Source organism: Chiroxiphia lanceolata, chromosome 3, assembly GCF_009829145.1.
Source record: "Chiroxiphia lanceolata isolate bChiLan1 chromosome 3, bChiLan1.pri, whole genome shotgun sequence".
Lineage (NCBI taxonomy): Eukaryota > Metazoa > Chordata > Aves > Passeriformes > Pipridae > Chiroxiphia > Chiroxiphia lanceolata.
The window spans coordinates 8371775-8386252 of NC_045639.1; the positions used below are offsets into that span (position 1 = coordinate 8371775).

General features: G+C 46.4%; 1 long non-coding RNA gene across 1 annotated transcript; it reads left to right on the forward strand.

Moving 5' to 3' along the window:
• The first annotated feature begins 201 nt into the window (after window positions 1-201).
• On the forward strand, window positions 202-13763 carry LOC116785211. Its single transcript, XR_004356424.1, has 2 exons — window positions 202-504; window positions 13713-13763. It is a non-coding gene; the product is annotated as an uncharacterized LOC116785211 (long non-coding RNA).
• Window positions 13764-14478: the final 715 nt, after the last annotated feature.

The window sequence follows — 14478 nt, forward strand, 5'->3', positions numbered from 1 at the left end:
GTCTAGGAGGAAGGCCCAGGGAGGAGGACGAAGGATGGGGGGGAGGGAGCAGAGGGGGGCGGGTTTTGCCATAGTCCCCCAAGATGGGGGCTACACACCAGGGGATGGGGGCTACACACCAGGGTATGGAGGCTGTTCCTGCTGCATAAGGAAAGTTGGACGCGCTGCCACGCAGGGCTGGTTCTCCTGCCTCTCTCCTTCTCCCTCCCTCCTCCGCCTCCTCCTGCTCCTCCTCCTCCTCTTCCCCGCGAGTTGAGCGCACAGTACAGCTAGTCGGTGCAGGCGGCGCAGCCCCGCCGGCCGATCGCCCTTTCCCGGTGCCGGTCCAGGGGCCGGTCCAGGTGCCGGTCCCGCTCCCCCGCCACCCCCTGTCGCCGCCGCCCCCGCAGCCAGGATGCCGGCGGGCGGCGCGGCCGGGCTATGAGCCACCGCTGGCCCGGAGCTACGCCGCCTCTCCGGCAGCCCACGGCAGGAAGACCGCGCTGCGGGTCACCTTGCAGGGAGGTGAGTGACCACCCCTCATCCCATCCCATCCTGTCCTATCCCCTCCGGGGAGCGAAACACTAAACCCCCTCCCCCTCCCCGCGCCGCATACTCCGGAGCGGCGCCGCCGGGCACGGAGCAGAGGCGGGAGCACCGCGGCGCCCGCAGCCGCCGCGGCAGAGTCGCCGGCGGGAGCCCCGGGGAGCGCGGGGACTGGAGAGAGCCTGCCCTCGCCGGGCGGCGGGGCGCCGCCCGCAGAGGAGCTTCTCCGATGCTCCAGTGAGAGTCGAAATTAGCATAATCTGCCCTGCCCGCCTGGGGTCTGGGGAGGGACAAGGCTTTTCCAGTGCCATGGCGAGGTGTGGGTTGGGAGCACTGGATAGGAGAGTGTGCATGGGGTCCTCCTTTTCCCGTCCCTCCTCTTCCCCCTGAGGAATCCCCTACAGCGCACTGTGGCAGAGCATCTTTCTCTCCCAGCTCCCGGACACCCTGCCAGCCCAGGGCAGTGTCTGGCCCGGGAAGGGGGACATGCGGGGGTGCGCGGCCCCGTGCGGGCTGCGGCGTAGAGCCGGGGGGCAGGCGGCACAGATGCTGGGATCTTGGCAGCCACAGCTGACCGGTTCCCTCACCATCCTGCTCCAGAGGCGCCAGACTGAATTTCTTTTCCTTCCCATTCTCTACTTTGCGAGCAGTGATAGATAAGTTGGAGAGAGAGGGATGGTTGAGGCAAGGAGACAGCAGTGGTCCCTGCTATTCGGTGGCAGAGAGGGGTTGACCTTGGGTAAGTCCCTCATGCCTGCACCATCCTTCTTGATCGGGTATCACTAAAGCATCCCGCAAGGGGGTCAGCCCTTCAGCAGGAAGAGCCTGGTAAATGCATTGAAATCTTTCTGGAATTGGCAATTCAGAGTGCAAGCCTTCCTGGAACAGTACTGGTAGTGCTTGCTGGTCAAGAGTGTGCTGCAGGAGAAGAGGTGCAAGGGTCTATATGGGACTGGCAACGGTGATGGGGTTTGACCTCTGCTAAGAACGTGGAGCTACCTAGTGGCAGGAGTTGCTCCGGAGAGCAATCTGTTGAACTGCGCATTCAAAATCACTGGAGGGAGACTGTAGTCTCAGTGTGTAATGAAAGAGAAAGAAGATAAAAAAATCTGAACTTTCCAGGGAGATTAAATATTCCAATTACAATTAAATAGACATTAATCCAGCGTAAACAGAGCATTAACAAAAATTAAAAGGTGCTTTGATATTCTTAAACTCAAGATGATGCATTAACTGATACTTACAGGGGGATTTTTTTGTATTATAAAACGCAGTCAGAACAGAGAATGCACTTTTCTACATTCATGCATTTAAATTATTTGCTCTTAATTATAGTTAATGAGCTATCAACTTCAAAGGAGCTGCATATAGATGCTCCATATTAATTTCAAATTACCTCACTCCTAAGAATAAGGCATTTCTGATTTTACAGGATAAGTTGACATTTTATTAGCAGTTTGGTAACTACAGGTCATGCCAGGGTGCATGTAGGATAAATGCATTTGTAGGAATTAAATGAAGTCTCCTTTTATTAAGTGGGCAAACAGACATCTCACACCACTGGTGCTGTATGCTCTGTAATAAATCTCATATGCACGGGAAGGTTCTTCCTTGTACAAATGAAGATGTAATACAGTATGTAGTATATACAGGCACCGCCACAACACATTTAACTTGATGAAGGCTGCTCTAAGGATTTAAAATGCTTTTGCTTCTGAGGATAGTACTAGAGAAAAGGTGCAACATAGTTGGATAAGGTTTTTTATCTTTCTCTCTAGTGTAAATTCGTATCTGCAGCCAGCTGTAATTGCTTCCAGGAGTTTTTTAATACTGCCTGTGTGGTTATTAAGATTGCAGAGTGCATACTGGGATTTCCAGATTTCGTTTTCTTCACTTTGAAGATGAATTTTTACAGGTTATTGTTTGTATGGTGCAAATGGAAAAGAACTGCAGAAGTGTGTACAGGAGGAAAATACTCTGTGTGTTCAGTGGCTTTGCTTTGACAAATGTGAATAGTGTCTAATAGTGGGCATAGCTGTTTTCTGGATCTCTTTCCCCCCAAGGCGTGGGGCGGCCCAGTTCTAGTTCCATTTCCATTTGAGGAACCATTTCCAACGGCTTAATGTGGATGGGGGGGGAAACTCCAGCGCCAGGGGTTTCTTCAGGTCCTGAGCCTAGAGGGGAGAGGTGCTCTCCCCTCCCCCCACCCACGTGGCTCCATGGCAGGCACAGACACAGCATACCTGCATGGAGAGGAGGCAAGAGAGAGTTTATTGTTGGGGGGGTTACATTTATAGGGTTAGGAGGATTCACAGGGTAACCAATTACAGGTCGCAGGAAGGAGTTAACAACCAATAGGAAGGGGTTAAAAGGGGCCAATGAGAACACCTCTTGATATCTTCTCCGGACATTCCTGCATGGGAGATAACAGTTGCTGTGGGGGGTGTTGGGAAGAAGAAGCATGTGTTTGCAAAGAGACTACAAAAAGCCATTTTGAAACATGTTTAAACCACATTTTCTCATATGATGCAGATTTACTGCCACAGCTGTTCATGTCTGAATATATATCCTCTGGCTATCAAATCAATTGTTTCTCAATATTCTTTCTCTAGTAAAAGTTGGAAACTACATTTGAGTTATGGGATCACAGCAAAATTCTCCTCTTCACATGTAAATGCCTGTGACCTTGAGGATTTAGGTGGAGCTGGTCTAACCTGTAGCAACTAAGAATCAAAAGATTTTGTGCTTTGAATTTGGTATCATAAAGTCAAAATAGTGACAAACTGGTTATTTTCATTGGACTAGCAAAGACATTTTGAAGTAGTGGTGCAGTACATGAGAGGTGTGAGTCCATGCATGCCTTTAGCACTCCCAGTTTTATATATGGCATCCCTATAGAAGTTTATCTGTATGTGTGTATCTATATAAAACCTGAATGTGTAAAGTTCCGTCATTTAGCAACCATCCAAATCCATGCTGTAAAGTATTTTTGTCCTTATGCTCTGAGACTTTAGTTCACTGGGGCACAAGAAGATTGAACTGACTGTTCACATCAAGTTGGCATACTTCTAGCAGGGATTTATGTGCTTTGACTGAGTGATCAGACTCGTTAAAAATCCCCAGAGAGAATTAAGAAATTTGAAATGCTGTTTGCAAATGGATAATTTCCTTGGAAGACAATCATAGATGTCATTGGACTGGAAGGGACCTTAAGATCATCTAGTTCCAAGCCCCCTGCCATGGGCCGGGACACCTTCCACTAGATCAGGTTGCTCAGGGCCACATCCAGTCTGACATTGAAAACTGCCAGAGGTGGGGCATAATCAAAGAGTTCAACTCCTTTAGGAGGGACTTGACTTTCTCAGATTCCTTGAGACATCCAGCCTGGTGTCAGGTCCTACAGGACTGATGTGCTTCTTGAGGACATCTCCCACAGCAGCTCCCTGCTACATGCATTGTCTTATCCAGTCCTCTCCCAGCACGTGGTATCCCCGCATCACCCACCCACCTATACCTTCCAGCCCCTATTCTTGTGCTCTTTGCAACAAAACAATCTCTCTTCTTCTAACTGCATGTAGCTTGCAAGATCACGGAGACAATGTTGTGTTGTGGATATTCTGCCAGACCAATGTCTGTGCCTCCCATATAAAAATCTCCAGGGTCCTATGTTCCTTCTCCTCCCAGAGGCAAGAGGTGATAGGATTCTTCGTCTTGTTCTGGCAATGACCTGAGTCTAATGCACCCCCTTATTCATATCCCTTCTGGTTTCTGCAGGGAGGGGTGAGTACAGGATTAAGAAAGGTCTGTAAGGGTCACTTTATGCCCACTGATGCTACTGCTCAGTGTTTCCCTGCCTGCCCTGTCTGCCTCCAGCTACCAGTCTCACTATGGTTAAATCACTTATTCTGTAAAGGTTTTGTCCCACAGCATATTCCTAGCTCTGCAGTTCTTCTAGAGCCTGATGAAGCACAGCTGATTTTATTGCCCCAGGAGTGGCTGCTTTATTTAATCATCCTCGCCCTGATGAACTGGCACTAGCAATTTTACAGTATCACAGAAGCATTTTTCGAGCAAAGTGACTTACAACCTAGGGTGCTTTGTTTGGGGCAGGAAGTACAGAAACCTTCATTTTGCACCAAGTCTTCACCACTAGGCTGTCTTCGTGTTCTGTCATCTCTTTAGTTATCATTCATGCTTCAGGAATATCTAAAGTCCCAGCCTAGAGCACAGCATTGGTAGGTTACATGCAGAAAAAGTGCGAGGCAGGTATCTTGTACTTCTTTACTTCCTGCATGCAATGTGGGAATGCAAGCAGAGCCAGATAAGCAAGGTGTGTTCAAGAATCAGGTACTCTGGGGGCTCTGGGTGAGTTAGTAGGGTCAGTCCCGGATCCACATTTGGATGTTCCTGTGTGTGGGCCAGCCTGGTCACAAACACAGTTAAACAGGGATTTTAGGTCAAAGGGGAGGCACTGGAGTCAGCCAGCAGGCAGATCAAGAGCACCAGGTGATACTGTGATGTTGGTATTCCTGGGAGAGACTCTTGTGATTCTTTTAGAAGCTCTACGTTGTGCAGCAGGGACTTTGCCTTGCTGTGGCTTTCTACAGGGCAGAGCATCAGGTAGCTTCTTCTAAGCTGAAGAATTTAAATTTTGTTGCAACACAAGTCACCACTAAAATTAGGCAGAGGGTTTTGGTGATAACTTAGCCTTTCCCAGACATTTAAATTTAGATTCACTCTCAGAAACTATGCAGACTGTGCATAGAGACCAAGAGGACTGAGACAGTGCATCTTTTCACCTAAGCATGAAGCTTGTCCATCACGTAAACACTCAGCGGAACACACAGTTCAACTGTGCATCAGTCTTCACTCTGCAAAACATGCGTCATGGTTAAATCCATAAGATCGATAGTTCTGGCCCAAAACGTGGCATGATAAGTGTGGGTCTGAGTCAAGCTTTTCCCAGAAGCTGGAGCAGCTCCTGGGCAGAGGCTATGAGTGCTCTTCACTCCATGCAGAAGAGTCGTGGTACTCACTTCAGAAGTTTTTCTCAATGAGAGCCCTCTGAACAATTAGGGATACAATTATACACCCCAGAAAACAGCTATATTCACTTGCTTTGAAAGTGAAAGACAGCACAATTTTCTGCTCTTCACGTTGGCAGCCTTCAGCCTGACCACAGTGCTGAAGGGTATTTCACTATGTGTCTATTTATTATATCGTGAAGGTTGGTTTTATAGCACTGGGCATAATCACAGAGTTTTATTTAAAAGCTTTTTGAATGGAGGGAGAGAGAAGAAATGTCAGCTTAGCCTTCTATTAGGAGAAATGTGTCTTAAAGCAAGAATCTCTCCTCATGACTCAATCTCCCCTGTTCGAAATGGGTGAGGAGAGCTCACAAGTGAGGCTGGATACATTTGGGGGTGTCAGGTGATCCCCTTCTGCAGTATTGGGGAGCCTCTGAATGCAGTGATCAAAGCTGGTGTGGTGGCATCCTTTGCTCTGCGTGCTACTAGATAGCCAGGCTCAGAGTGGAGGGTACATACTTGCAGTCAGGAGAGAAGACACAAGAGAACCATGTGCTAGGCATGTGTACAAAAGGCTTTGTTTTATAGTTTCACACTGAGCTCACTAGCCACTTGGTCAAAGTTGATTCTTAGCTTTCACATGTTCAGATGCAGTCAGGGAGCTGATAATAGGTTTCTGACACTGAGCTTTCCCAGATTGCCTTGGTGAGATGAATGTCTTGCTTAAAAATGCACAGAGCCTGATTTTTTGACTGCTTTCACTTCACAAAGTAATTGTCATAAGTTGTACAGGTGTCACTGTGCCTTCCACAATAGGCAGGTTTGTTTACATCAGAGCAAGGTGCTGTTAGTCAGGTCAGTTATTCGTTATCTGAAAAGTGCAGTTTTGTCATTGAATGAAGAAAGTTGTGAATTCAGACTGAACACAAAGAATCGAGGCTGACAAAATTAAGTCAGGAAGGAAGACTGCTAGAAAAACCTGAATGTCTTTTTTTTTTTTTTTAATTAGAGATAACTTGAATTAAAAACCAGTTTGTTCAAATAAAAATAAATAAACAAAGCATTACATTTTGGCTCAGACAAGATGCTTCCATCTGCTCAAAAGGAAATATTTTGTTGCAGGGATAACATTTTTTGTTTTAGGTCAATGCAAGGTAATTCCTCTCTTCTCCTCCACTCTGTTCTTTGGTTAAGCTACTGAATTAAGCAATCAATTATTCAGGCAGATCTAATACACATATGGTAATTATTTCCACATTTAAATATATCTCTGGACAGGCAATCAAGAGACCTGGATTTTATTTCCAGTTCTGCTACTCTGTTCGACATGACCTTGGGTGTTTCACTGTACTCCAAGTTCCTCCTCTTCAGGGAAGGATAGGCCCACATTTCACAGTGGATTTGCTGCGTATTGGTAATACTAAAATAGCATGGAGGTCTTTTTACTTCCACTGTTAGCAATGAAACCTTTGGCTATCACTAATGCATGAATTCTTAATTTTCCCAGTGCGAGTTAGTTGCATTGCCTTATAAAACTCCCTGTAGTTTACTTAATAGGGCAAAAGGAATTTCAGCTGCTGAAATATAGTGTTCCCTTAAAACAAAACCTAGTTTAATGAGCCCAGCTAAATCAAAGAAGAAAAATACAAGTGGGAAATATTTTTTCCTTCATTTCATTAAATATTTCACTTTGTAATCAGCTCTCCAGATCCATTTATTGCCTGTGATTTCTCTCATGCAAAGGTCCATGTTTGTTGTTGCAGTTTCCAAATGTCTGAAATACCTCAAACCATGCTGAAGCCTATTGTATTGGGTATTAAAAACTCCCTCTTACATGAAAGCTTGTGCCAGGAAACCTGCAACCTGCAGACCTCTCTTGATGTGGTTTTTTTTTCAGGCTGCAGCGCTCACCATTTGACTTGCCTGCTCTTCAAGAAAGCTTTCTCCCCTCTTCTTTCTCTGTCCTGGCAGTGGGAGAACCAGCATAAAACCCAAGGGCATTTTGTTGAATCTGATAGTCATGAGGCTGAATCAGTTTCTGGTGGTGGCACAGCCCTGCGAAGGGTCGTTATTGCCACTTCTTGCCATGCAGTGTTAGATTTAGAATCACTGAGGGATTGGCAGAGGGATGTGGGAGCAGTGAGTGTCTTTTTGGGAGCATGGGCGACAGGTGGGAATCTGTAAGGATCAGAGGGATTTGAATCATAGGATAATTGAGTTGAAGGAACCTCAGGAGGTCTCTAGTTCTACTTCATGCGCAAAGCAGGGTCAGCAATGGGGTCACACCATGTTGCTCAGTGGGTCTTGGAAATCTCCAAGGATGGAGGCTGCAGGGCCTCCCTGGGCAGCCTTTTCCCATCCTTGACTGTCTTCATGGGGAAAAGATTTCCCCTGATATCCAAGACCCCCATGCAGAAGCACATGGCATTTTTCTCCTGGCTGATGATCTGCAGGAAATGGCAGCAGGTACAACCGTAAGCCTTGACAGCAGATAGGAACTCTGCCTTCAGCATCACCATGACTTGCCTTCATCTCCTGCCAATAAACTAGGCTGTTGGGCTGGTAATGCCTGGTCTGGCTGGATGAGTGTCTTTCTGATCTGTTATGACAAGATGGTTGGGACTTGTCAGCCATAGCCTAGTATTTCAACTGCGTTGCTGAAGGTTTCTGAATTCAGAGTACCTGAATTACTTGTTCACACAGGAACTTTGGGTACATGAAAAGAATCTCCAGAAGGCTGAAACACCCTTAGGCTGTGCTTGAGCTGTATAAAGTCCCATGGAAAGAGGAGGAAAATAGCATCCTGCCGGGTCACAGGTGAACAAAGAAGTTTTGGGATGATGGGCAGTAACAGAGCTGGCTTCTACTCCTTGTGTGCCAGAACCTGGGGCACAGCATTTAGCTGTTCTCCCCTTGTGCTCTCTACTGCTGGCATTTCTCTGTCTCACACCCTTTGCTTTATTAGTTTGTCAGCCACTGTCATCAGAGCAGGAGGCTGCAGAACACCCAGCAGAGCATAGCTCTCGTTGCAGCTACTGTAGCTGGGCTCTGCTGTAACACAAGTGATAGCTTAATAAACCACAGCATTGCAGACTAAATATCTTGGCACTGGTCGCCGCTTCTTATTAAAATAAAAAAGGGAGGGAAAGAAGCGCAAGAAATTGAAAAGAGTAACATTTACAATAATTATTGGATTCACTTTTAGTACTAGAGACCTGGGTAAAAATTTCTAATCCCCAAGGTAAACATTAGATTGAAGGTTGATGTACTATCTCTTGGAACTTGGTTTTCCCTTCTGATTTCAGCCTCAAGTCTGAAAATGCAGAATTGTTTTGGTTAGCCTCAGTACTAGTGACTGATTTCTGGGACAAATTGAAACTGTGCAGACAGATGAAACCTGTATAAAACCAGTTAAATTAACTCTGCATCTTGGAACAGACTGAACAGCTCTCTTATTGAGAGGGCTCTGGTGAGTTTCATTTTCTTGTCAGCATCATTCCGAAACCTCACTGCAGTCCTAGGTAATGAGAGTGGCTTTTTTCTGAGTGTTGGAGTCCTGCAGAGAAGGCATCCTCCAGTTTCCTCAGGTGGTCTGTTAGAGGTTTTCTGTTCAGGCACACTGCCATCTGGGGATTCTGGGCTGCAGTTAACCTGGAAGCTGGAGCAATATTAATTTTAGGACCTGCCTGTGAGTCACAGGCGTGTGAGCCTGGCCCAGGTCATGTCAAAGAAAGCCCTTAGTGAAAGTGTAGTGACCAAATCCATGTCCAAGGAGTCCCTGCAGGCAGGACACAGGCTCTGGGCCATTGCAGAAGCACTTGCTGCCTTTTTACCCCTAAGCATCACTCATGACCGTGTGCCATTCTCTGTCGCACCTCCATCTGAACCTGAGGGACTCATTTCACCTGCTTCACTCATGAAGGTAAGTATTAAGCTGAGAGGTCTCTCTTGTATTTTATAGGGGTATCATTACTCCAAAAGGAGACTGAGCCCACTGGACCTGTGCGCCTTGCATATCTGCAATTAATTTCTCCCAAGAAACATGCTCAGGTGTCTGCACCTGAGGTGAAATGGAGGCTAGACTGGGGCTCCAGGACAGGATGCAGGACAGTGCTCCCAGTGTGCCAGTGACTGACAGCTGCTCTGGGGGTGGCCAAGGAGGCTTCAAGGGGCTGGGATGTGGACCAGGGCACCACTTCGCCTTCATGAAATTTGACCTGTCCCCTCCCCCCCATGCACACACTTGAGTTGGTCCAGGCCAGTAATTAATATAATAATCCAGTGTCTCACAGGCTGACAATGCTCTTAATCCTGCCTTTTCATTGATGAAGAGTTTCTCAGTACCTCAACTGTTTTTTGGTTTCCCTAGGCAGCAATTGACCTTGTTTCAGCTACGCATCAAAATGCACTGGCAATCAAGATGCTATTGATTTAAACCTAATGGCCAACCACTCAGGAATTTCACCCAGAAAAGAAAAATCAATGCCTCATTATTACTGCTATTATTATTGTTATTATTAATTATTATTTCCTTATTTCCCCCCTGTTAAGGTAGTATAAGCAAAAGGCATAAGAGACTTATCAGCCTCTTACTGTTAAGCAGTACATTTGCGGGGCTGAGAACATTGAGTCAGACTCAGCTGAAGTAGCCAGCCAGTTACAGGTTGAAATGGCTCTAGGATTAAATAACTCTGTTTGATTGCATGCTGCCATATGCATCTCTCTGCTGACCTTCCCTGAGGCATGCTAGCTGCACTGCTATGTGGGACTCTGAGGAAGATGTCTTGAGCAATGCATTATCCCTATTATTGGATGAGCTCTGTGGGGGAAGGATCTCCCTGTCTTGTCCTTGCCTCATTTTGGGTATTTTCTTCTCCTTCTCCCCCATCCCTAGGGGAAGGTGTCACTTAGAATCTGCAAGATTAGTTTACAAGACTGGTTTAAATGCACAGCAGGTAAACAGCTGGCAGATAGATCCATGGTAGGACTGAGGAACATTATCCTATCTAGTAAAGTGAAGGATGCCAGGATACATTCTGTTGTCCATAGGCTGAATGGTCCCACACCAATTGTGTTCATGCTGCTCAATTCTCTTACCTGCCAAAACAGGGTAGTTTTCATCTTTGGGCTTCTCAGATTAGGCATGGAACTTATTTACTGCAGTGTAGGTGTTGTCTGGAGAGGGCAGGTTGAAGCCAGGCTATGAGATGGTTTGCTGACACTTTGCTGGTGTGGGTGATTAGGGAGGATGTGTAAGCCTGTAACATAGTGGTTCTCAGTTTCTTGGGATGATAGAGGTATCATCCATAGAGTGTCCTGAGCATTGCTGGTTTAGGTCTTCTTCAGAGTCTTGTCTGTAGAAACTCCAAATGCTTTGGAGCAAAATCACCTTTTGTAACGATGTTGAGTCTTGAGCCTCCTTTTAACCGAGGACTTGGCTCCTGCATCATATAAGCCGATGATCATTAAAGAGCAAGGGATGGTATGGGGCAGTCCTGTGACAGCGAGACCGACATCCCAGTAACATTCTGAAGTGCTCCTGGATTTGCTGCGTATTGGTAAGACTAAAATAGCATGGAGGTCTTTTTACTTCCACTGTTAGCAGTGAAACCTTTAGCTATCACTAATGCATGAATTCCTAATTTTCCCAGTGTGAGTTAGTTGCATTACCTTATGAAACTCCCTGTAGTTTACTTGGAAGGGCAAAAGGTCACTTTGGCATATTAAAGCATTGTCCCCTATGGCTCAGGCTTTGCTGCAGCCATTGATGCATTGGCGAACTGTTGACCTCTTCATACATTTTTGTGGAAGGGGACTTGTTGATTTGTGCATCTTTTTCCAATTTCTACTGCATCTGTGGCATACTCCTGCTGACCATTTCAGTTTGCTTGGACAACTGGCAGGGCTAAGAATGCCTGTGAGATGCTTTGCAGTTTTGGGTGAAGTCTCTCTGGGTTCAGCAGAGTTGATTGTTGATGTCACACATCAGGAAGTCTTTTACATCTTCCAAACCAGCTCAGGGGGAACTGAGCAAAATCTGAGAACTTACTCTTTAGCTGTGGACTTTTTCTCAGCTTCTGGCAGTGGTGATGTACTTTCATTTTGGCTTTTTGGGAGAGGTTGGAGGAAGAAGTGGCAAGTTTTTGGGCAAGCTATGGGAGGCACAGCAGAATGATCCTGGTACCTGGATTATGTACCTAGCTGGGTAAAGCAGCAAGTGTGTTCCCCAACTGAGATTGTGGCTGGTCCCACATAATCTCTGAAGCACCCGACAGGAGATCACACCAGTTGCCAACACTCAGTGGGGAGCAGCAGATGGAAGGTTCTTGTTCTGCAAGAACCAGTCCTAAGGCTGATGTCAGCACATTGGCCTCCCCACCCACTCTTGTCTGCTGAACTTCACTTACTTCTTCCAAAAGCAGCTCCACCTCACACCAGTACTTCTGTGCTGACATGGGCTGATGCTACCCCACTGGGAGTAGGAGGAGGGCATGGTCCTATATTCATTTAGCACAAGCATGGTTGCATATGGAAATGAGTTTTCTTTGGAAAGGCAGGGCACCCGCTCTCTGTTTTATCTGGTGCAAATGAATTGAGGGGTTTTGGACTAATCCTTTGGTGAAACCAAGCTTCCAAGCTCATCTGCAAATTGATTTAATTTTGCTCACAGGTTCCCCAGGTTTGAGGCTGAGACGTGTGTAGTGTAAATTCCATGAGATCCCACCATGGTGTATTTTCTCTTGTGTAGCTTTCCTGGTGGTTCACTTAGGAGAAGCACTAACTATTTCACAAGACAGTAAAATGGGTTTTCTGAGTGTTACCAAATGCTGTGAGTGTAAACACGTAAGCATACTGAGTTAAGCTCTCTTGTATGTTAAACACGTTTCTTGCTTCATTGGTAGTGTTAGAACAGAAGACCAGCTCTTTGAATGGTTTAAATATCTCTTGCATCCAAAAGGGAGATTGCAGATATTTGAAGTCTGGAGTTATTTAGAGAAAATAAAATTAAGCTTTTCCTAGACACTTCTGTGTTAGAGGCTGTCTGATATAAAAGGGAAATAGAGAGAATGCATCAAGTAAAAATAATACATATGTATGTGTGTTTGTATGTGTCATTCTTGGTTTCCTCCAGACAGCACACTGGGGATAGGTAATCCTACTTTACTAATTTGGCCTTAGAGGATCTAGTATGAAGCTCTTTGAAGCCAGGAGCATTTCTGTCGTTTCTGTGGTCAGGCACGGAAACAAACCCCTGAACTTACTGTTGCTGTGGCAGATACATCTGTATTTCAAAAAGCATTTTCCTTTGGCTACATCTGAGGAAAACTAGCAAAAACTAGCATCCTGGTGAGAAAGTGTTTGGCCTGGAAAAAAGGTATTTTTTAGCCTTCTGAACTGTTCCTCTGATTTCCCATGCCTTAGTGCAGCCCACACAATACAGAGGCAGACTGGTGGTCAGGTGAGACAGAGGAGAGCTTTTGTTCCTGTGCAAAAGGAGGCAACCAGTTCCTGGGCCTCAGGTGACTGTGCATCCAGGCTTTCTAGGTGCATCTATATGGGGTTGGTCACACTGACAAGCCCCATCGCAGCCCTTCAGTCTGTTGCCCTGAACAGCCTCGGAGGAGTTGGAAGAAGTAGGGCACCCAGAGCAACTCAGAGGATTTCAGACCCTGTCCAGAGGAGTTCTGGATTTTTTTTTAGTTCCTCTGGGTCAGATCTGATCTCACCTTCCCTGGGTGCTTTTTTTGTTGATTTTTAAGAACACTTCCTGCTTATTTTTCTTAGGATGGGTTTCCAAAGGGTAGTGAAGCACTTGCCAAGGGCGAAGGGTGGCTGCAGACACTGACAGCTGAACACACCAGCTGCCTGCCCTTTGCAATTGCAGATTTCTGAGAACGGAAAACAGTTCTTTTATTTTTGGGGGGTTCTTTGTTTGTTTGGGTTTGTGGGTTGTTTTTTTTTTTTGGTCTTTTTTTGCCATTTCTTATCGCTCTCCAAGTGGGCATATATGGGAAGAACTAAGAACTACGTCAGGGTGTGCACATATGTGGGGCATTATTTCCTCTTGAGATGATATGGAAGATGAGCTGATTTGAGTGCCGTGATATGTTATTCATTGCCTTTGTCCTCACCTTGATGTCGGTTTCCTTTCTTCATCAGGAAAATGGGAGCCACTGCCCCAGTGTGAACTGTCTCTAAGGTACAACAAAATAAAGGCCACCTGTCCCACTGCCTCAGACACCTCCTAGTATGGATGGCTTGGTTGAGCAGAACAGCGTGCTAATGCACAATAAGATCACTGAAGCTGGGAAAAGGAATGGTTTAATTAATACAAGGAACTTAATGGCAGAGAGTGGAGATGGTCTGGTCTCTGTGTACTCGACTCCACAGTACCAGAGCCACCGAGTGGGTAGCCTGTCCTCTCTAAGCTGCCTGGAGAATGGCAGGAATGACCCTGTGCATCAGCTCCTGGACCCCAACATGCTGCAGCAGACAGTGGAGTCTCACTACCGGCCCAACATCATCCTTTACTCTGAGAATGTGCTGCGCTCGTGGGGTGAGAGCATTAGCTCGGAGTGCTGTGAAACCTACCTTCATCGAGGAACCGCTCTCCCACCAAAGACAGCCTGGAGTACCCAGATAGCAAGTTCATCGATCTGTCAGCAGATGACATCAAGATTCACACCCTCTCCTATGATGTTGAGGAAGAAGAGGATTTCCAGGAGCTAGAGGTCAGATGTCATTTGGGATATGTGGGGAAGGCTGGGAGGAGGAGGGCATATTTGAGATTAAGCCTCCAAGAGCTGATCTGCAGGGGATCAGCTGCTTTGTAAGCTAGTCTGCATGGGGTCTGCTCTATCGCTTTCTCCTCCGACCAGATAGTGAATGATCACTCATCTTTATTTGTTGCGTAAAGTCCCAGCTC